Below are 25,096 nucleotides of genomic sequence, written 5' to 3' on the forward strand. Positions count from 1 at the left end.
GGGAAGCGGATGTGGCCCAAAGGATAGGGCAACCACCTATCACATGGGAGGTCCAAGGTTCAAACCCGGGGCCTCCTGACCCATGTCATGAGCTGGCCCACACACAGTGCTGATGGGCCCAAGGAGTGCCATGCCAAGCAGGGGTGTCCCTTGCGTAGGGGAGCCCCAGTGCAAGAAGTGCACCCCGTAAATAGAGGTGCCTGGTATGAAAAAAGTGCAGCCTAGGAGTGATGCCGCACACACGGAGAGCTAATGCAGCAAGATGAAGCAACAAAATGAGACACAGATTCCAGATGCTGCTGATAAGAATAGAAGTGGACATAGAAGAACACACAGGGAAGGGACACAGAGAACAGACAACCGGGGGTGGGGGGGGGGGGGTGGGGTGGGGATGGCTGGGAAGGGAAGAAAAAAAAAAAAGATGGTGGTAAAGCATACAGCACACTGTGAATGTAATTAATGCCACTGAATTGTATACCTGAAAAGTGGCTAAAATGTGAAATTAAATTTTGTATGTATATTACCACAATAAAATAAAATGAAAAAAGAAAGAAAAAAGAATCAAAACCAAATCTACAGGGCAAACTATTAATCACAAAATATAAGTGCAAATCTAAAAATATGCATACTGTCTGAATCTTTCTCTGAATCCTCCTCTTCTTACAGTGATTATCACAGTACCAGTCATTATCAAGTACCAGCCAAGTATTCAATACTTGCTAGGTAAGTAAAACAAATCAAACAATTAATCCAATGAGCACATTAGCTTCCAATACAATATTTTCCTCCTGCATCTAAACCTGTTTCAATAAATGTAGAAAACCAAAATGTTGTTAAAGTGATTCAACAATGTAGAATTCTATTTACACAATTACTGCCAGTAATAATCACTAGTTAGTTTTATAGAAGACATTCTTCTTTAAGGCCCATAGTGAACATAATTAAAAGAAAATTTCTGAAAGTATTGGTTTTTAAATTGTGGTAACATATATGTACATTCAAAATTTTCCATTTTAAGTTAAATGTACAAGTGGTATTCATTACATACAATGTTGTGTGTTACCACTACCATCCATTACCTAGACTTTTTCATGATCCCAAACAGAAACTCTGTACCTATTAAGCAATAACTTCCTATTCCCCTCCCTCCAGTCCTTGATAACTTCGAATCTTTCTGTCTGTAAATTTGCTTATTCCAGCTATTTCATGTAAGTGAATTCATACAATATTTGTTCTTTTGTGTCTGATTTCATATAAAATAATGGTTTCATGAATCAACCATGTTACAGCATCTGTAAGAACTTTGTTTTGTTTTACAGTTGAATAACAATCCACTGTATTATGAACTACAGTTTAATACATTCATTTGCTCATGGACACTTTGTCTATTTTGTCTGATATTAGGATAGCCACCCCAGCATTCTTTTTTTTTTTTTAAATAAAGATTTATTTTATTTATCTGTCCCCACCCCCTCGCTGTTTATACTTGCTGTGTCTGTTTGTCTTGTTTCTTTAGGAGATAATGGGAACTGAACCTGGGACCTCCAATGTGGGAAGAGAGGCGCCTAATTGCTTAAGCCACCTCTGTTCCCTGCTTTGGTATGTCTATTGTGCCACCTTGTTGCATCAGCTCGCCATGCCTGCCGTCAAGACAGCTTACTGTCCTGCTCATCCTCTTTAGGAGGCAATAGGAACCTTTGCTCCCTGCTTTGTTGTGTCTCTCATTATGTTTTTGTGTCTCTTGTATCATCTTGTTCTGTCACTTGCTGCACCTGCCAGTTAGGCTAGCTTGCTGTCTTCTTTAGGAGGCACTGGGAACTGAACCACAGACCTCTCATGTGGTAGGCAGGAGCCCAATTGCTTGAGCCACATCCACCTCCTGTCCAGCATTCTTTTGGTTGCTGTTTGTTTGCATGGAATATTTTTTTCCATTCTTTCACTAACAATCTACTTGTGTCTTTTGATGTAAGGTGAGTCACTTGTAAACAGCACATAGTTGGGGCATTTAAAAAAAAATCCATTCTGCCAACTCTACCTTTTAAATGTAACCCATTTTTATTTCAAGTAAGTAGTGATAAGGCAAGACTTACTTCTACAATCCTGCCATTTGTTTTTTTGATGTCTTATTACTTTTTTGTCCCCCATTTCCTTCACTGTTGTCTTCCTTTGTGTTTAGCTGATGTTTTGTGGGAAACATTTTAATTCCTCTCTCATTTCCTTTCTATATATTTTAAAGATATTTTCTTCATGTCTGCCATAGGATTTATATTAATACCCTAAATCTGTAATAATCTAGTTTGAATTGATACTTAACTTCAATAGCATACACAATCTCTGGTCCCATACTCATTTTTACCCTTCTTGTGTTGTTCTTTTCACAGATTACATGTTTACACTTTGTATGTCCAATGACAGATTTGTGTTTTCATGTATTTGTTTTAGATCATGTAAGAAATAAAAAACATACAAGCCAAGTATCCAATAATACTGCTATTTACCCAAGCACTTAACCTTTGTCATGCATTTTTATTTCTTCATATAGCTTCAAGTTATTGTCCTAGTATCTTTTCCATTCATCCTAAAGGCATTCCTTTAGCATTTTTTATAGGGGAGGTCTAATGGTAATGAACTCCCAACAACTTTTACCTGGGAATGTGTCTTATTTCTCTCTTATTCTATTTTTATTTTTTAAAAATCTTTTTATATGTATTCCCTACTCCCATTGTTTGTGGTCACTGTCTGCTCTGTGTCCATTGCTGTGTGCTCTTTGTGTCTGCTCACCTTCTCTTTAGGAGGCACTGAGAACCAAACCTGGGACCTCCCATGTGGGAGAGAGGTGCTCTATCACTTGAGCCACCTCAGCTCCCTGCTTTCTTGTGTCTCTGCCTTTCCTCTTTGTGTCTGTTTGTTGCATCATCTTGTTGTGTCAGCTTGCCGCATCTGCCCCATGCACCAGTGTGCCTTCTCCAAGAGGCACTGGGAACTGAACCCGGGACCTGCCATGTGAAAGGTGGAGGCCCAATCACTTGAGACACATCTGCTTCCCTCTCCTTTATTTTATTTTTTTAAAGATTATTATTTTTTTATCCCCCCCCCCCCGTTGTCTCCTTTCTGTGTCCATTCACTGTGTGTTCTTCTGTGACCACTTCTATCCTTATCAGTGGCACCGGGAATCTGTTTCTTTTTGTTGCGTCTTCTTGTTGTATCTGCTCTCACGTGTGTGCAGCGCCATTCTTGGGCAGGCTGCACTTTCTTTTGTGCTTAGCGGCTCTCCTTACAGGCCACACTTCTTGCGCATTGGGCTCCCCTATGCGGGGACACCCCTGCGTGGCATGGTACTCCTTGCGTGTATCAGCACTGCGCATGGAGGAGGCCCAGGGTTTGAACCACGGACCTCCCATGTGGTAGGCAGATGCCCTAATCATTGGGCCAAGTCTGCTTCCCTCCTTCGTTTTAAATAGTTTTGCTGGATAGAGAATTTTTGGTTGACAATCCTTTTCTTTTAGCACTTTAAATGTCATGCTACTGCTTTCTGGCCACAATAGCTTCTGATTAGAAACCAGCACTGAATCTTCTATTTGTTGGAATTTAAATTTTACTTCAATAAAAAGGTGTTAATGTGATTATGTTTACATAGGCTTGTGATCAACTACACTGATATTAAGTTTATAAGCCACTAGTAACCACGGGAGGTGAAACTGAACCTAAATTTAATAAGTCTTCCTATTAATTAAATTTAAAAAAATTTTTTATTAAGCACTGATAGTAGTTCATCAGAAACCAATAAAAGTAATGAAACACAGAAAATATCTTTGAACAACTCTTAAAGAAAATTATGTATATAGCATAAATATTAAATAGGTATCAAGATTTAATACGTAGTTTATCTTATATACAATCAAAAGGGACTTCGATCAAGATGAATAAGGGTCCATAATGGCAAGGTAAATTACTAACTCATAATCACTAACTTTTATTTACTAGGGCAATGATATGAATAGGCATTATGTATTTTGACTCACAAGTAATTGGATGTGAAAAGTAGAAGTGGTAAAACCTTGAAATTTAATTCTACTTTTATAGATTGCCAAACGAATCCACATTTTTTTCTTTTAAGGTTTTTATTTATTTCTCTCCCCTTCCCCACCCCCCAGTTGTCTGCTCTGTGTTCATTCGCTTTCCGCTTGTATTCTTGTCAGCAACACTGGGAAATGGCGTCTCTTTTTTGTTGTGTCATCTTGCTGCGTCAGCTCTCCGTGTATGCGGCACCACTCCTGGGCAGGCTGCACTTTTTTCACACGGGGCAGCTCTCCTTACGGGGCACACTCCTTGCACGTGGGGCTCCTCTATGTGGGGGACACCCCTGCATGGCATGGCACTCCTTGCGCGCATCAGCACTGCGCATGGGTCAGCTCACCACACAGGTCAGGAGGCCCGGGGTTTGAACCCTGGACCTCCCATGTTGTCCACATGTATTGTTTTACAAACCATATTCTATTTGCTATGAGACAAGAATACACTTTCATTTAGTTTGCCAATAAAACAAGGAAAAGTAAAATATCAACCTAACACTTGACAAGATTTTTCTTCTATATGTACAAACTACATGGGTTCTCTTTAGTTTAGCCTATTTTTTTTTTTAAGGTACCAGGGGCCAGGGATTGAACCCAGGACCTCATATGTGGGAAGCTAGTGCTCAACTACTGAGCTACATCAGCTCCTGAGTTGGTTTCTTCATCTGTTTTGCTTGTTTGTTTTAGGAGACACCGGAACCAAACCCAGGACTTCCCATGTGGGAAGCAGGCACTCAACTACCTGAGCCACATCTGCTCCCTAGTTTAACCTATTTAGAGTAAACTTTTCCTAAACTGTTAATGATAAAAGGAATCCATAGCTTACCATGGCATATATTTAGAAACCACAATGTGTGGCACATATTAAGTGCTAAATAAGTATCCAAGAATAAAACATTTTCAATAAAATCTGATTACATCATTGTGACAAACTATTATTACCCCCAATTTATATTAACTGCTTATATTAACAAACCCCAGATTTTAATCTGAGCAGATGAACATTTACAATAATCCACATTTTTAAGTCTCCCTTACTGCTGGGTTGGCGATCTAGGATATAAGGTTTTGGGCACTGGAATATATAAGCTTAAGTGTCCTTCAAATCTCTCCTTTGCATTAGAATGTTAAAGTATGAGCAGATACTTTGGACCAAAGATAAAAGTTATGTGTTAAGGATAGCAGGGGAACAAAACAAGAGCACAGGTCTCTAATGTTACAGTGAAGCCTCATACCAACCCTAGATGTTTATTCTAGAATTTTATCACAACAGAGAGGAATACGGTTCTATCTTTTAAAACAACTGCTGTTTCAAGTTTCCTGTCACTCAGACAAACCCAATTTTAATTAATAATCAACATGAAGTAAAAGTATTCTCAGCATTTGGGTAAAAATCTTAAATACATGTAAGAATTAGTAAAAACAACACAGGCTATTAGTCAACAGAACTTGTTTGAACAGCTCTGTTGTTATTTAGCTATATGATCTTGGCCAGATAACTTAGTCTCATTGAGCTTCAACTGCCACAAGTTAGAGTGATGGGAAAAATACTTCTTAGGATTACTGTGAGGATTAAATATCATGAAGAAGCAGGAAAAGAGGAAACAAAGGAAAACAAGTATCAGCAAAAAGCTCTAAGAAAAATATTAATTGGGAAAGGGAAATCAAACTGGTGTTTTAAAATCTGAAAATGATGACAAGTGGGTAATTCAAGCATGTTTTCATTATATACATGTATAAACTGTGGTGTATACAAACGATGGAATATTATTCAGCTGTAAGAAGTCATGCACCATATAAAAACATGAACGAACCTGGATGATATTATGTTGGGTGAAGCAAGTCAGACACAAAAGGACAAACACTGTGTGACCATGTTATTATGAAGTGAATATATTGTGTAAACTCATTGAGTTAAAAACTAGAATATAGGTCACGCGAAAATAGAATGAGCTTAGGGAATGGAAAGCTGAGGTTTAATCTGTACAGAATTGGTGAAAAGGTAGGTTGTAAATCCTTGGGAAATGAAGAGAAATGGTGAAAGCACATCATAGTATTTGTAACATATATTAGCAGTGCTAATATATGGGTATGACAGTGGTTGAAAGGGAAAGTCTAAGGTCATGTATATTACTAGAAGGAAAGCTAAAAATGTAACATGGGACTGTATAGCACAGTGAAGCCTCATGTAAATGAGGCTTGGGTAATAATGCATATATAAGACTGTTTTTCTTTGAAGCAGAACAAATGTACTTAAATGTTACAAAATGTTAATAGGCAAAAATAAAACCAAAGCAAACCATGGATAGTTGTGTAAAGTAATATATTAATAATTTTCCATTAAGGTTAAAAAAAAAAAAGGAAATGTACTAAGTGTAAGAAACTGGACAAAAGGTACTACCTATTGTTTGATACCATCTATACTAAACATAAATACAAATAAATCAGAGTTAGAATCAGAATAGCAGCTATATATGGCAGGGAAAAGAAAGATGGCAATTATTGAAGGGTAGAGTTGTTTTTTTTAAAAATTATTGGAGGAATGAAAATGTTCTAATATTGATTCAAGTGATGAACACACAATTCTGTTATACTAAATAACACTGATTGTACACTCTGGATGGATTGTAGGCTTTATGAATATGTTTATGAATATGTATCAATAAAATTGATTTAAAAATTACATGATAACTAAGGGTTCTTTCAGCTCTAAACTTTCATCACAAAATTAGGTGCTATGCCACATGTATCTATAATCAAGCCAAGTCTTGTTTTCTTAAAAACTTTCAGTTCTGTACCACTCTTTAAAAAAAACCACCACCAAAAAACCCCAAAAGAAATCATACTCAAAACCATTTTAAAAAGGCAGGATTCTCATTGATAAGCCTAGATCATCTTCAAAGTATCTTTATGTACATAACACTGTGCTGATTCTGCAAAATATTTTGTGAACTCTGGCATTATCTTTTGTATATACTCTGAAATAGAGCTGCAAATCCTAAATTTAAACCTTTGATGATGCTCACAACTTTGAAATAATAATTACCCCAAAAGACAAAAACAATCTCCTAATCCCAGGTTCCAGATTTTATTTAAAATGACTGCCTTGGGAAGTGGATGTGGCTCAAGTGGTAAGGCCTCGGTCTACCATATGGGAGGACCCAGGTTCAATCCCTGGGACCTCCTGGCAAAAAAGAACAAGAAAAAGCATGCCTGCACAGTGAGCCAGTGCCCATGCAGTGAGCCGAGTGCCCTTGCAAGTGCCCGTGTGGTGAGCCAGTGCCCATGCAAGTGAGTCACGGAGCAAGATGATGACACAAAAAAAGAGATGAAAGGGAGAGTCAAAGTGAAGTGCAGCAGAGACCAGGAACTGAGGTGGTACAATTGACAGGGAACCTCTCTCCTCATCAGAGTTCCCCAGGATCGAATCCCTCTAAATCCTAGAGGAGAAAGATGAGAAGACAAAAAAAGAGAAACAGATATAGAATATCACACAGCAAATGGATGCAGCAAAAACAGCCGGGCGGGGGCAGGGGGAAAAAACCTTAAAAAAAAAAAAAAATTCATTGCTTTAAAAAAAATGACAGCCTTTAATTAATTGTTTTAATTATCACAATACTCTTTATTGACTCTAATGGTACAGTGTATTATCAAGTAGATTGGTTAGGTTAACCAGTAGTAATGAAGAATCGCAAAAACATCTGTAGCTTAAAACGACAAAGACTTTATTCTTGCTCATTCTACAGCTCTATCACTGGCTAAGTGAAGAGTTCTGCTCCATGTAGTCATCCCTGTCTATGAAAGGATGACTTATGGTACAGCCATTCTCTAAAACACTTCATTTGCAGCAGCAGAAAAAGGGAGTGCTGAAAGGCCTCATATTGTTAATTAAACGACTGGCCTTGAGGGAATATACTCTCTTCCATTCCCAACTCTTTGATCGAAACTGTTCCCCCATCCAATGATAGAGGGACAGGAAGTGTCAGAGAAGCACCAAAAGTATATAGTAAGTAGTATTAATGACATTATAAAGGTGCCCACTCTAATGACACATATGGAAGAGGTTAAAGAAGTTTTTAATGATACAGATTTGAGAAGCTGTTAATTCTAATAGTTGTATCATTGCCTAACAAAATGAGAACTTTAACTTCACTGAACTTCCAAACATTTTATTTACAGAAACTACCAGACTTAAGGATAATCTGAATCAAATGCTTGAGTCAATAAAGTATTGATATACATATAGTTAGATCTATTTAAATAGATAAATATAAATATATGAATATATACATATACTCCTAAAGACATAGAACATCCAGGGGAATAGAGATGAGATGGCACTACTAGCCCAAGTTCAAAGGTTTTTTTTTTTTTTTAATTACTTTAATTTATTCTCGTTAGTTTCCCAGGCCACAATCAACCAGAAGTATTTTTTTTTTTTGTACAAGAAAAGAGAACCTCTGAATATGAGCCAATAAATTAGTAAGGATCACCCACAGAAAGTGAGTGAAGTGAAACATTAAGAAATGGTGGGATCTTCAGGGAACTGGAAAATGTGTGTGGCTCATGAAGCCCTTGGCCTAAATCCTGGCCAACTGTTACCATGTTGGAACTTAAGTCAGTATCATCAAATAATATGAAATGTTAAAGGAGACTGGAATCAAGATTATGTGAAATCTCAAATTTAAAACATTGGAAAATAATTTTATTCATTTTTTAGAAACACAGCAGAACAAACAGAACATGCGTATTGACTAATTAGTTCACTGACTGCAAATCTGAAACCCTTGGGCTAGGCAAAGTCAAAGACTTTTTTGTACATTCTTTATGCACATATCTTTTGGGAATCAGCCCCAATCTTGACTGTTGTCTCTGAGGCATCTTACGAAAAAACACCTTTACTTCATAAGGGAATTTTGAGGTAAACTAGATGTCTAACATAACAGACCTAACAAATTTGCTTTTGATGTTATTTAAAGTAAATGAACATAAAAATTTCTATAAGATGCATTTTTACAAGGAGCTCCCAGCTAAAGTAGTATTTTAATTAAGTCAAGGCATAAGAATTTAATTCTTTTGTAGGGATTAAACAAAAGGGAGCCAACAGACAGATCCAAAAAACCAAATGAAGAGTTCAGAAATTTTTCTAAACTGTTTATCTGAACTCTAATAAACATGACTTAGAGTTGTATTGTTCACCCTAATGATGACTGATGGGGATGCATTTGTGAAATTGTTTATCTAAGATTAAGGACAGGTTTTTCTATTTGATTTCATTTATATGACTTCTGCTTCATAACTTAGCACTGCATTCCAACTCTTATAGGAATGCTCACAACTTTAGAACTAGGTCAAAGATATTACACTATAATATCTAATTAATAAACCATAGAAACTGCTTATTTTTTCCTTTAGTCCTTCTATGATATATAAAAGTGAAATTGTTCTATGTAAAAAAAAACAGTACGTATTATGGGCAGTCCTTAAATTTCAATTTTTTAGTAAGAACCACAACTTCCATACATTTTAAATTATCACTCCTAAACAAGAATTTCAAATTTTTAATTTTCAAATTGACAGTCTGAATTACTACACGACAGAGACCAGGCCAGCCAATAAGTTAATTTCAGTGATGTTACTGTATTTTCTGTACAGAAATATTTAACATAATTATCTCATTATTTCACAGCAGGGGTTGTCTTCAAACTATCCTTAGAGAGACATGAAAATGCCAAAGAGACTGAAATACCACAGAGATGGAAAGTGGGCACTGACGGTTTATATTTAAGGTTTGATTATTATTAATAATGATTATCACCCTGTCTCCCATAACTGCTTTTATAATATCACTTATTTATCATCTGCTTAGATGAGAACATACACTCTATAAAAATAGGGAATCTGGTTTGCACACAGCTGTATCATCAATGTCTAATTCCTGGAACATAGTGGATGCTCAACAAGTATCTGCTCAATGAATATGGTGGATACTTTTCTGTCCTTTAATTTGTTAAAGTGACAGGTTGCACTACGAGGTTTTCTTGGTGTTAAATCAACTGTGCATATCTGGGATCACCACCATGTGACTGAGTTGTATGCATTCTTTCATTAATATAAGTGGGTTTAATTTGCTAATATTTCATCTATGATTTCCCCACCCCTGTTTTATATATACATATTTTGTACTGTCCTTCTTGGCTTCTCTGGGTATCAAATATTTCTGCATTTTTTTCACTAATATACGTAAGTATAGGTACTCTAGAAATATATGTTGAATGATTAATCCTGTAAAATGGAGAGTTCTCTCAATTTCTCTTCAGAGTAACTCTAAAACTCTATGTTTGGTGCTTTTTTGGGTTGGGGTGGGCACAAGAGAATTTGCTGGGTTTTTTCCTATGACTGATTAATTTATTCATTTTTCCATTTCTCAGATTAATTTTGACAAATTACATTTTTCTAGAAAACTGTTCATGTCATCTAAGACCCAAATTTATCTATGGTTATATTCCTTCTATCTTAATATTGCCTTTGTACTTTTTACCTTGACAACCCCTGTTAGAAGTTTGTTTACTGACCTTTATTGCATTATTTGTCTTTTATTTCATTCATTTCTGCTTTATACTTATTTTTATTCCTTTTTCACCTTCGGTTTTATTTTACTGTTTTTTTCATAGTCCCAAGAGTTGGGGCTTAATTATCTATTTTCTCTCTTTTAAAAAAAATCAGTACTTTCAAGCCAAGAAATGTCTGTCCACCACATTAACTATATCTTCAAGCTCAGATGCTGTATTTGCCAGAATTCTAAATATTTTGTAATTTTTGTGATTTTATCTCATGAGTTATTTAAAATTTATAGTTTTCAAATGTATATTCTAAGTTCATTATGTTGCAGATTTTCAATTTAATTAAACTGAGGTCAAAGGACATGCTCTAAATGACAATGACCCCCAAAAATCTGATGAAATTTCCATAATTTCCATTATGACAATGCAAATTTGTAACTTTTATGTATGTGTTTTAGTCTCTTGTCTTTAGTATGTCAAAAGCACATACGAGAAATGGGTTGGCTTTTACAATGAGGATTTATTAGTTTAAAAGCTTACAGTTTTGAGGCTGAGAAAAATGTCCAAATCAAGGCATCATCAGGCGATGCTCTCTTCCCAAAGATCAGCTGCTGAAATCCTGACTCTTTTGTGATATGGCAAGGTACATGGTGGCTTCTGCTAGTCTCTCCCTTCTCTTTTGAGTTTCCATGCTTCAGCTTCTTGCTTCTGTGGCTTTCTCTCTCTCTCCATATTCAAGTAAGAGGATTCAGATTCACCTTGGGCCACGCATTAACTGAAATAACCTAGTCAAAAGAGCCCACCCTCAATAGGTCACACCCACGAAAGTGGATTAATGCTAAGAATATACATTTTCTGAGGTCCAGAAAGCCTCAAACCATCACAGTATGCTTGAAAATAGTGTGTATATATATATATATATGCTCTACTTGTGGGGGGGTTATATGAGTATATACTGGGTTCTATATCTCGGAAATCAAGCTTGGTCAATGGTCTATACTAAATTTGTGAAATATGATGACCACATGTATGCGTTCATTTTCTGTCCTTTATATATATAGTTTTTTTTAAAGAGGCACTAGGGATTGAACTTAGGATTTCGTACATGGAAAGCAAGCTCTCAACCACTGAGCTAAATCTGCTCCCTCAATGGAGTTGGCTTTTTTGGTTTGTTTTTTTTAAGATTTATATCTCCTAGACTGATGATTCTCTACTTTTCTTAACTTTTCTCATGCACATTACATATTTTTGGTCTTTTGATTCTAGATCCTGGAGATTTTCTAAACTTTATTATGTAACTATTTCTGTGTTTTAAATTGTTTTATTTATTTTATTTTCAGCCCCCCTCCTCCCCCCAAAGGCTACTACTGTAACGTGTTTAATATGAATCTGTTATTACAAAACAAACATTAAGGATTGTGGGAAGATGGTGACAGACAGGCAGAGCTGAAGGCTCTTATAAAAACAAGGAAGAGCCAAAAGCTGTCCAAGGAACCTGCTCTGGGGGTCAGCAGACAAGGACAGTGCTATACAACACCTCAGGAGCATGAGGGACGGAGAAACGAAGAAGCTGAAACTACAAACATGAGTTACCAAGTCCCTGTGGCAGTCAGGAAGGGCTCCCCACCTCCAAGATATTAAGCTGAGGTAAAATACCTTGCTCACTGAGCTTAGTGAGAGGGGAACAGACATCTTCCTGTTAGCTGTTTCAAGGGAAAAGGGAGGGGAGGCCAGGGTGCTTTTCTTCAGTGAATTCAGCCAGCAGAGTCTGCACTGAATCTCTGATCTGGAGATTCAGCACAGGAAAACAGGAAAGCTGAGACTGAAGCACCTATGTGGAAAGGTATGCTGAGTAGCGCCATCTGCTGGCCAGTCTGGAAACTGCATGGACAAAAATTGTTCACAATTGCTGTACCCAAGCCCTGGAAGAAAATCTGCAACCCACTAGTGAATCCCTGGTCCAATTTTGAAAAATTAAGCTGGGCAATTTTAAAGACTGAGAATAAGCTGAACCAAATATCAAAGGAAAGCTGTGAAAAAAACAAAATAGGAAAGAGAGAGAAACTGGCCATCAGAGTAAATTCACCAACATATTCAGATGCCTAGACATCAGCAAAAAATTACAAGCTATATTAGGCAACAGGAAGAGATGGTCCAGCCGAAAGAACAAACCAAATATCCTGAGGAGACAGAGGATTTAAGATAATCAGTGATAATCATTACTTTTCTAAATCACTGCAAAGAATTTATAGAAAATATGATTAAAGAAAGATTTTAAGAAGACACTGGGAGGGCATAAAGAACAATTTGAAAGCCTGCAAAGAAACATAACAGACCTTATGGGAATAAAAGACATGATCAATGAGATTAAAAATACATTAGAGAGAGTGAAGGTGGCTCAGGTGATTGGGTGCCTCCCTCCCACATGGGAGGTTCCAGGTTCAGTTCCTGGTGCTTCTTAAAAAGAGAAGACCAGCACACAACAAATAAGACACAGCACATACAAACAATGAGAGGGTGGAGAGAAATAAATAAATAAATCTTAAAAAAAAAAAAAAAAAAAAAAAAAAAAAAACCACAAAAACACTAGAGGGAAGTGGATGTGACTCAAACACTTGGGCACCTGCCTACCACATGGGAGGTCCCAGGTTTGGGTCCCACAGCCTCCTAAAAAAAAAAAAAAAAAAAAAAAAAGCAAAGACGATGAGCAGATGTTGCCCCCACTGCAACAAGCTAGATACTGCTGACCCCACCACAACGAGCGGATGCCACAAGCCAGCAGATGCCACAGCCCATGGGGAGCGGATATGGCTCAGGCAGTTGGGCACTTGCCTCTCATGTGTGAGGTCCTGGGTTTGGTTCCGGGAGACTCCTGGAGAAGGTGAGCAAACAATGAGCAGGCAGACAAGAGAACCATTTGGGGGAGGTGGGGAGGATAAATAAAGAAAAATAAAGTAAAAACAAACAAAACAGCAATAGAGGCAAAGAAGAGCAGATTTGAATTGCTTGAAGACAGAATTAGTGACTTTGAAGGCAGAAGTGGAAAAGTTAGGAGAACAGAAGGAGAATGGAAAAAATGGAAGAGTCTTAGGGAACTGAATGACATGAAACACACAAACATTCACATTATTGGTGTCCCAGAAGGAAAAGAGAATGGAAATGGGACAGAAAGAATACGTGAGGAAATAATGAGTGAAAACTTCCCAACCCTTGTGAAGGGCATAAATATCAATATCCAAGAAGGAAAATGCACCCCAAACAGAATAAATCCACACAGACCTACCCCAAGATACCTACTATTCAGAATGACAAATATCAGAGATAAGAGAGGATTCTGAAAGCGGCAAGAGAAAAAGCAAAGTGTCACATACAAGGGAAACTTTATAAGACCAAATGCTATCAGAAACCATGGAGAAGAGAAGAAAGGGTATGATGTACTAAAGAGAAAAACTGAAAGAGAAAAACTGCCAACCAAGATTGCTGCATCTGGCAAAGTTGTCCTTCAAAAATGAGGGTGAGTTCAAAGTCTTCACAAACAAAAACTGATAGAATGTTACCAAAAGACCAGATTTACAAGAGATACTGAAGGGGGTGCTGCAGCCTGAAAGGGAAAAACAAGGGTGAGAGATTTGGAGAAGAATTTAGGAATGATGATTATTAGGAAGGGTAAACTAAAGGATAAGAAGACAGACAATAGAACAGAAAGGTAAACTAAAGGATAAGAAGACAGACAATGAACACAGAGACCCAAAGGACAAAATGGATGAAGTAAGTAATGCCTTTACAGTAATAACATTAATGTTAATAGACTGAACTCCCCAGTCAAAAGACAAAGACTGATAGAATGGATAAAAAAAAATATGAGTTGCCTATATGTTGTCTACAAGAGACCTACCTCAGAAGTAAGGACACAACCAGGTTAAAAATGAAAGGCTGGAGAAAGTTATTCCATGCAAATAGTAACCAAAAAGGAGCTGGAGTATACCCAATAAATGTAAATAACAATATTACAGTATATGAATAATAATTACTCAGTGCAACTGGCAAACCGTTCCTGTGATCAATATTCTGTAAGTTTCTTCATACAAAATAAACACTTGCTTTTAACTGAGGAGGACTGGAGAAGAGAGATATTTTTGGATACTTCATTTTTCTTTAGCCCTTTCTTATGCATACTCATTAATTCAAACAATCCATTTGGATCAATAATGATTCAGCATGACTACTGTTGTAAAAGATTATGAGTTTTTTTGCCTCATAAAATCATGAGTTGGCATATTGTTATCTGCTGTAATTAATTTCAAAAAGATGTGAAGACTTCCTAAATAGGAATCTGATTATCCAGAAAGAATTATGGCCTAAATGGAAATTAAATAACTAAACCAATAATTTATTTCATTCTTAAAGATTATGTCCAATAGTTAGAGCTGTAATACAAAAATAAGACTTGTTAAAATTAATTTCTGTATTAGAATTAGTATTTCCATTTATAAATGTTTGTTGTTACACTATTTCTTATAAATGATTATATTAAATTTAACCGGCCTTACACTTTAAAAAAAAATTTGTAATTTCTTTCAACCTATTTTTCTCTGTATTTTACAATTTCACAATAAAGGTTTTTTTAACAGCTAAAAAAAAATCCACTGAATATACACTTTGGACTGCTCATACAGTATGTGAATATATCTCAATAAAACTGCTTAATAAATAATTGTGCAAGAACAGCCAAAAATAGCAGATATGTACAGCAGGGGAAACAGAGATTGAAAGGGGAAGAATTTCCTTGTTTGTCTGGTTGTCTGTTTTTTATTAGTGAAATAATGAAAATGCTTTAATAATGATTGAAGTGATAAACACACAAACTATGTGACTGTATCAAATACTACTGACTGTATATTTTTGAGTAAATTGTACGCTTTCTTAACATGTATCAATAAAATTGATTTGTTTAAAAAAAATAAGAGTGGGTTTGGGGGAAAATATACCACATGTAAGAAGACATGGACTATAGTGAGGAGGAATGTTTTGACGATGCTTTTGCATAGATTGTAACATATGTATCACAACAATGCAAGGTACTGGTAGAGGGGTGATGTATGGGACCCCTGTATGATGTTATCGTGTTTACTTTGTAAGTCCACAACTTTTACTACACATTTATTCTTTATGTATGTTCATGTATGAATACTTCAATCAAAACTATATTAAAAAAAAACCCAAAACAAACCAGAAAACTCCAATTTAGTTTGTATACCTGGAATATACAAAAAAATTTATTGTGGTAACATACGCAACAGAAATTTCCCATTTTAACCCCTTTTAAGCCTATGATTCAAAGGAATTGTATATGCGATTTAAAAATATAAACGTTCTTAGTACTACCTCCTTATTTTGTTTCTTGTATTTTTCACTATATGCCATGTCTACATCTAGTAAGTTGCTTTCAAATGCTGTATAAAATCTGCACACACATATCTTTCCTATCTACATTCAGACTTGTATATGGGTCACTCAGATTGCCTCCAACTTCCTATAATTACAGAAAAATATTTCAGTGAACATTCATATACATGTTCCCTCATGAAGCTGTTATAAATATTTTAAATTACTGGGTCACAGTGTACATGTGTACTTCTGGCAACAAAGCCTACACTCCCATATTTTCATCAATACTTGGTATTACCCAGTGTGGTATACAAAGTTCACAATTCTCTGATACTCTTCACTTCCTGAGATAAAGCCTATTTCCCCTCCCCTTGAGTATTCACTGGACTCAGTGAGTTGTTTATTTTGAATAGGAAGGGTTACTAAGCAATTTGGGAGACTAGATCATAAAAGGCATAGTTGCTTCTTGCCACTTGTTCTATTGGATCATTTGTTCTGGGGCAGCCAGGAATCATGTCATAACGACAATCAAGTAGTCCTGTGGATAGGCCTAGCAACTGCCGTGGGGAACTAAAACCTTCTGCCAACAACCAGCAAGGAACTGAGGCTCCCTGCCAAGAGCTTTGTGAGCAAGACATCTTGGAAGCAGATCTTCCAGCACCAGTCAAGCCCTCAAATGATGCAGTCAAAGAAAACAGCTCGATCATGAGACCTTGAGCTAGAAGTACCCAGCTAAGATACCACTAGATTCCAAATTTTCACCATCTTTACCAGTCAGGGTTATCCAGAGAAACAGAACCTGCAGGAGATTACATGACTATCTGACAGAATTTCTTTTTTCTCAGGGAATCCTCAATTTTGCTCTTAAGACCTTTCAACTGTGTGGATAATGCCCACTGAGATTATTAAAAGTTACACATAAAATGATATCTCATTGTTTTAACTTACATATTTCTGACTACAAATGATTTTAAGCATTTCCTATTAGCTCCTTCCATGAATTGCCTATTTAGAACCTTCATATTTTTATATTGGGTGGCTGTCTTTTTCTTTTTTCTTTTCCAGGAGTTCTTTGAATTTTCCAGATGTTTTATCTCTTGTTAGTGCTTACATTTTGTAAATATCTTCTCCCTTTCCATCATGCCTTTTCTTTTCAATACAAAGAACTCCTAAATTTTGATGCAGTTAAAGCTCATCTCATTTTCTGGCTCACTGAATGTGTGTTTTTTTTTTTTTTTTTAATAAAAATACATTTATTGCAATTAAGTCATTGCAGAGCCACATTTAAGGAAGATATATTGGAAGAATCTTACCTGAGCTTGCTTTGGGTAGCTCTAATGCTGTTATATAAGAGATTTATGTAAACCTAATTTTTACATCTGAAGTGGATTCTAGTAAACAGTATGTTATTAGAAAAACTTTTTTTTTTACATTTTACAATTTTATTAAGTACTTAAATAACGATTTCATTTTTTACAACAAATATTATACTTTTGTATATTGAATCTCATGGCTATGAAATCACAAGTCCTATTCATGTGTCATCCAAGTATAGAGATCACAATCATCTATTAGCAAATGCTTATGGATCACTGAATTAGTAGATTTACTTTCTATCAAATGTGCTTCTGAAGTTTTGTATTCAAAGTCCTTCCTCAATCCTATATTACAAAGATAAAAGTCAACAAATCCTTCTATTGCATTACAGTTATACCCTCCTCATGGATTGGAAGACTAAATATCCTTAAGATGTCAATTCTACCCAAATTAAAAAAAAAAAAGATTTATTTATTTATCCCCTCCCCCCCCCCCCCCACTGTCTGCTCTCTGTGTCCATTTGCTGTTCAGAGTGGGAGAGAAGTGCTCATTCCCTTGTGCCACCTCAGCTCCCTGGTCTGCAGCATCTCTTATTTCTCCTCTGTGTCTCTTTTTGTAGCGTCACCTTGCTGCACCGGCTCTCCACATGGGCCAGCACTCCTGTGTGGGACAGTACTCCATGTGGGCCAGCTCGCTACGCAGGCCAGCTTGCCTTCACCAGGGGGGCCCTGGGTATCGAATCCTGAACCTCCTATATGGTAGACGGGAGCCCAACTGCTCGATCTGCTCCCCATCTACCCAAATGATATAAAGATTCAATGCAATCCTGATTAAAAACCCCAGCAGTTTTTAAAGAAATGGAAAACCGAATTATCAAATTTATTTGGAAGGGTAAGGTGCCTCAACTAGCCAGAAACATCTTAAAAAGGAATAATGAAGTTGGAAGACTCTCACATCCAGACTTTAAATCATACTACCTAGCTACAGCGGGAAAAAACAGCATGATATTGGCATAAAGATAAACATGGAGACCAATGGATCCAAACTGGTAGTTAAGAAACAGAACCTCACATCTATGGTCAAGTGATTTTTGACAAGGCTGTCAGCTCATCCAGCTGGGGCAGAACAGTCTATTCAACAAAACATGGTGGAGAACTGGATATCCAATCAATATCCAAAAGAAAAAAGAGGACCCCTAATATCACACCTTATAAAAAAATTAACTCAAAATGGATCAGAGAGGGAACTGATGTGGCTCAAGTGGTTGAATGCCCACTTCCCACATGGGAGGCCCTGAGTTTGGGCCCCACGCCTCCTAAAAACAAAAACACAAACAAGCAAATGAAAAAACCAACTCTGGGGAGCTGATGTGGCTCAGTGGCTGAGTACCAGCTTCCCACATACAAGGTCCAGGGTTCAATCCCCAGAACCTGCACCTATTAAAAAAAAAAAAAAAAAAGGGCTCAAAGACCTAACTATATAAGCTCCTGGGAGAAAATGTAGGGAAACAGCTTCAAGACCTGGTAGTAGGTGGTGGTTTGTTAAACCTTACACCAAAAGCATAAGCAATGAAAGAATAAATGGATAAATGGGATCTCCTCAAACTTAAAAACTTTTTGTGCTTCAAAGGACTTTGTCAGGGACGTGAAAAGGCAACCCGCTGAGAGAAAATATTTGGAAACCACATATCTGATAAGGGTTTGAGAGCCATGCTATATAGAGATTATACAACTCAAAAGTAAAAAAGCAGTCAATCCAATAAAAAAATGGGGAAAAGGCTTAAACAGACATTTCTCCAAAGAGGAAATACAAATGGTGAAAAAGCACTTGAAAAAACGATCACTATCACTAACTATTAGAGATATGCAAACCAAAACTACAATGAGATATCACCCCACACCTCAAAGAATGGCCATTGTTTAAAAAAACAAAAATCAAATCAAAACAAAAAAACCCAGAAAACATAAGTGCTGGAGAGGATGTAGAGAAACAGGAACACTTCTTCACTGTTGATGGGAACGCAGAATGGTGCAGCCTTTGTGGAAGACAGTTTGGTGGTTTCTCAGGAAGCTAAATATAGAACTCCTGTATGATTCGGCAATCCCTCTACTAGGAATATATCCAAAAGAAATGAAGCTGTGATGTGAACAGACATTTGTACACTGATGTTCACAGAGGTATAAAGTTATTCATAACTGCCAAAAGATGGAGACAACCCGTGTCCATCAACTAATAAATGAATAAGCAGTTTGTGGTATATACCTGTGATGGATACTATGCTACTGTAAGAAGAAATGAAATATGGACACGTATGAGAACATGGATGAACCTTGAGGATATATATTTTTTTATATTCTTTTTTTTTGTCTTTATTCATTTTTTTAATTTAACATTCAAAAAATACGAGGTCCCCATATGCCCCAAACCCCCCAACCTCGAGGATAATATGCAGAGTGATATTAGCCAGACACAAAAGGACAAATACTGTATGGTCTCGCTAATACAAACTAAATATGAAGAATAACCACATCAAGTTAAAACCTAGAATAAGGTTATTAAGAGATAGAATAAGGGCAGAGAAGAGGTACTGACACTTAATGTATGTAGAATTTTCAACTGGCTTGACTGTAAAAGTGTGGAAATGGATAGCATTGATGGTAACAACTTATAGTGAGTATAATTAACATGCCTGGTTTATAAATGGGATTGTGGCTAAAAGGGGTAGTCCAGGGATGTGAATGTCAATTGAAAGAAAGCTAGAAAATAATTTAGGGACTAAGTAAATGTGAACTCATAGGTACATGAAGACTGTGGTTAACAATACAAATACAAGAGTGCTCTTCTATGAACTAAAATAAATGTACGTCACTATTACAAGGCAGTAACAATATGGTGATGCATAGAGAAAATATAGCTAATGTAACTAACTTATGGACCAAAGTTAAAGCAATATTGTAATATTCTTGCATCATTGTAAAAGAAGGTACTTTATCAATCAATAATGGGGGGTAGGAGATTTTTTCTTTTAGGCTAAAGAAAAAACATTCAAAGGTTTACTGAGATTATAACTGTATAACTGTGATGAAAGTGAAAGCCACTGAGTGTACACTTTGGATAGATTGTAGAAGGCACAGGACTGTATAACAGTGAATGATGTGGTGGAAGACGGACTGTGGTTAACAGCACAAATATAACAGAGCTTTCTCATGAACCAAAACAAATGTATAATACTAATACATGGTGTTATTAAAAGAGGGTGTATGTGAAAAATATACCAAATGTATGCTATGGACCATAAGTTAGTGATAATAGCCTGATGTTTTTCTTTTATAATCTGTAACAAATGTTCCCCAACAATGTAAGGTGTTGGTGGAGTGGTGATACATGGGAATTCTGCACATTATACATGATTTTTTTTTGTAAGCTCACAACTTCTCTATTATATACATATATTTTATATACATATAAAGGGTCCAATGGACTCATGGTAACTGCAAGATCGAATGATTAAGCTTTTTCTCTTTGTTCTTTGAAGATCTTTAAGAAAGAATTAAAGTTGTAAAATCCCAACCCTCAACTGCTTGAAAAAGAAAACCAAAAACCAAAATAGGGTCCAACTACACCAAGGGTTGAGCTTTTTTCATTCCCTAATTATAGTCTTCTGGCCTGGAAGCCACAGATTTTATTTCTACTCTTAGAAATAAAAAGCAGCAAACATGTATTGCGTGCTTATATAGACAATTTTCTAATGGCTTTCTACATATTATTTTACTTAATCCTTACCACAAGACTATGACAAGGTACTACTGTCCATCCCCAATTTACAAATAAGGAAATTTATGCACAGGAAGGTAAAATGACTCCCTAATGTCACAAAGCTGGTAAGGATACACTAGGATTTCATCCAGGTACTCTGGTTGCAGAGTCACAAAAATAGCTATTTCTTTTTATAAGATGCCCTCAGGTTCATCAGTATATATTCACTCCTTGAGAATAAGACAAAAACATTAGCATTCTTGACTCAATAAACTATCCTACCCTTCCTCCAACTCTGTTATTTATTGTTTAATATTTTGGTTTTACCTTTTAAAACATATATATTTACACCTAATATTCAACCTGATTTCTGAACATACCTTGCCAATTCTTTGCTCACCACTGTATTCTTTCATCCAAATCTTCCTTTTTTCCAGTTTACTATTCTCCCTGCTGAAGTACATTCTTTGGTTCTTTCATATATCAGGTTTTTAGAGGTGAACTCAAGTTTTGTGTACACGAAAATATCCTCACTTGGGCCCCATTCTTGCTGATACTTTAAATGGGTACAGAGTTAAGCAGTTATAGTCCCTCTACATTTCGAGAAAAGATAATATTAAGTTTGTTTTTCTTTTATGATTATTATTATTTATCTCCTTTAAGGTCTTAAATATACTAAATTACTTTGACTGCTTTATTATTTACGCTTCAAAGACTAAAGATTCACTAGAATGTGATTATCAATTATGCCAACCCCACTTCACACAAAGAAACATACTTTAAACACAGAATCACAATTTCCTTTTTTCCTCACTAAGCAATAAATCTTGAGGTTATTTCTGTATCTATATAGAGAATTTTTTTCACTTTTCTTTCCTTCTTCAGAGTATTTCTCTTGTGTTTTTGTACTTTTGTTTGAAGTTTCATCATAAGTCAAAGTTGTATATTTGTGTATGTATTCATATATGTTTGGGTGTGCTTACATCACCCTAACGAATTCCATTTGCTGCCTCTTCTCATCCAGGCCCCTCACTCCAGAAAGAGATTTTATAATGGCTGCAGATCCAGTCACGGAGTGACTGGGAGGTTGGCCCACATCTTATCCAAGAGGCTTTCACTGTTTCCTTTCATCCCTGTAGGCGTGCCATTTTTCTAAGCAGTGGTCACACTTGCTTTTTCAGCTCCTTCCTGACTCAGCCCTCTAGTTTCTTGGATATAAGAAATGTTCTGCACTTCCACCCCCCCACCCCCAAACCCCATCTCTCCACCAGTATTAGACAGCTTTGGTCTCTACCCTAAAGCAATGAATTTTCAGGGGCACCTGCCTGCATCCAAACCACATTCAAGGAGACCCATGTATTTAAGCTCTAAACTTAACATTTTGCTTTTTGTTTTTGTTTTTAAAGATTTATTTATCCCTCCTACCCCCCACTGTTTTGTGCTTGTTGTCTGCTGTATCTGTTTGTTTTGTGTGCTCATTTTCTTTTTAGGAGGCACTGGGAACCAAGGCACCCAATGGTTTGAGCCACCTCCACTCCCGCTTTTTGTTCTTTTAAGTCCAGAGATGTTCATCTTTGTTTTGAGCTTTGAGAACATGATATTTTCACTTTCATTTTTAAGAGTAAGAAAATCTCCCTCACAACCGTTCATCTATTCGCTCACTTCCTTTAATCCCTCCCCCTGATAATTCTTGTTAAATTTCTGCTGCGTCCTCTCCAAGTTTGCTTATGAATTACACAAATATATAAACTATTTAGCCCAGGAACTTTTCTCATTTTCCCTCCTTATAGCTGCATGGGATTCTGCTGTATGGCTTTTCTATAGTTTCTTTAACCAATTCCCCAGTGATAAAAATTTAGGTGTTTCTAATCTACTGCTACTCAAAGTATGCTACAAAATAATCTGCTACGTATCCTGTTGCAGGTGTGCAAATATCTAAGATAAATTTCAGAAATTACAACCTACTGGGTCACAGAGCAAATACATTTTTATTTTGGTAGATATTGCCCAATTGCCTTCCAGAGAGATTATTTCAATTTGTAGTCTTAGCAGCAATACACAAGAGCACCTTTTTGCCAACAACCAACAGAGTATAGTGTTCAACTTTTGTGTTTTTGTTTAAAAGGTGAACAATATAATTACAGCTTTAATTTGAATTTCTCTTACTGGGAATGAGGTTGACAACTTTGCATATGCTTAAAAGTAATTTGCATTTCATTTTCTGTGAATTATTTGTTCATATCTGTCCACTATTTTTTGGGTTGCAGGGTCTTACCTAATTTACAGCTCTTCATATACATTTAGGAAGACTACACTTTGCTTTCAACTGCAAATAAGTTTCCAAGTTTTTAACTTGTACTTTTATTTACGGTGGTTTCTGACATTCAAAGTGTTTTGTGACATATAATATTTTTCAATTATTTTATGACTTTTGGATTGAGTCAGTTTAAAAGGTCTTCTGCACAACAAGATTATAAAAAGACTTCTTCAATATTTCTTCTAGTATTTCCAGGGCTTTATTTTTCATAATTAAATATTTGATCCATTTTGGTGTTTGTGTGAAATACAGATCCAGCTTCTTTTTTTCAGATTGCTACCCAGTTATCCCAAAATTAATCAAACAATCGACCTTTGTTCCACTGATTTGAGATGCCACCTGCATTATATTTTTTCCTCCTTTTCTGTATACAAAATTGGTTTTTGCATGTATGACACATGTGTGTCTCGTATAGCTCTAGCATTTCTTCTTTTCTGAATTAAACCAGGTACTTCTGCCCACCAACCCTGTTGTTTCCAACAGAAGACTTAGCTTTAGAAATTCCAGGTAAGCCCCTCACTTTCAGTACATATATTTAAACTCAATGCATCTTAGACGTTTTAGATAGTTCTTAAACAATCTTTGGAGTCTATATAATAGGTCTTTCAGGTCACTGAAAATGTAAGTTGAGGAATTTTTCTTATTACTCTTTTCTTTCATGATTTCCAGAGAAGAATGCATGCTTATGCAGCTATATTTATTTTAAAAGTCTGATGTTAACTGTGTGTGTGTGCATGCACATGTCTGTATGTTTAATTCCATCACTGTTGTCTTTGGAGAGGAGAATCTCGAACTCAGAGAACCAGCCTGACAGTTTCTCATTATGTATGACAGAGGAAAATTAACGGTAACCTAAATAATAATAGGGGAGAGTAAATAATTCAAGTATATACATAAAACGCATTATGTAGTCATTGAGAACCATTTTCAAAGCATGTTGCCTTTGGAGAGAAGGAGAATCTCAAGCTCACAGAACCAGCCTGATGGTTTCTCCTTATGTAGACAGAGAAAAATTAATGGTAACCTAAATATCTAATAATAGGGGAAAGATTAAATAAATTCAAGTATATACATAGAATGAATTATGTAGCCATTGAGAACCATTTTCAAAGCATACATATATATACCCACATGCCTATATATTAACAATGAGGAAACAATGATAAGGGATAATGGAGAATACAAAAGTATACACAGTCTGATTCTAATTAAAATATTACATGTAACTTTATGTATATTTCTAGATATTACAGATATTTACTTACACCAAAAAAAAAAAAAAAAAAGAAAAAAAGAAAGTAGAGCTTTCTCTAGTTTGTTCAATTATTGCTAATTTTTAACTTCCTCTTTATGCTTTTCTGAATTTTCAGAATTCTCTTTGGGAACGTGTAATTGATGACTCATTATCCTCCCTCCTTCCAAAATCAGGTAACTTCAGTGCAATTAGTGATCATTTTCAAGTAACAAAAACATCTAACTATCCCTAGAAATATGTTTTTTAAAAAACTTTCCCACTGGAGATGATTACTGGTGAACATAATACAATAAATAAAATATAAGACTGCTGAAATAGAAAAACATGGGTTCTAATCTTAGGGTTGCCATTTACTAGCTCTTCTGAGTTATTTAAATTTCCTAAACCTCTGTTCCTCGTATGTAAAATGGATATATTACCTACCTGA

At 36.1% G+C, this 25,096-nt stretch overlaps 1 protein-coding gene across 1 annotated transcript in view; it reads right to left on the reverse strand.

Moving 5' to 3' along the window:
• Positions 1–25,096, reverse strand: part of FBXO11 (F-box protein 11) — an 83,659-nt gene that overhangs the window by 39,775 nt on the left and 18,788 nt on the right. The gene's annotated exons all lie outside the window — the stretch shown is intronic.

Source organism: Dasypus novemcinctus, chromosome 17, assembly GCF_030445035.2.
Source record: "Dasypus novemcinctus isolate mDasNov1 chromosome 17, mDasNov1.1.hap2, whole genome shotgun sequence".
In the NCBI taxonomy this organism is placed as follows: Eukaryota; Metazoa; Chordata; class Mammalia; order Cingulata; family Dasypodidae; genus Dasypus; species Dasypus novemcinctus.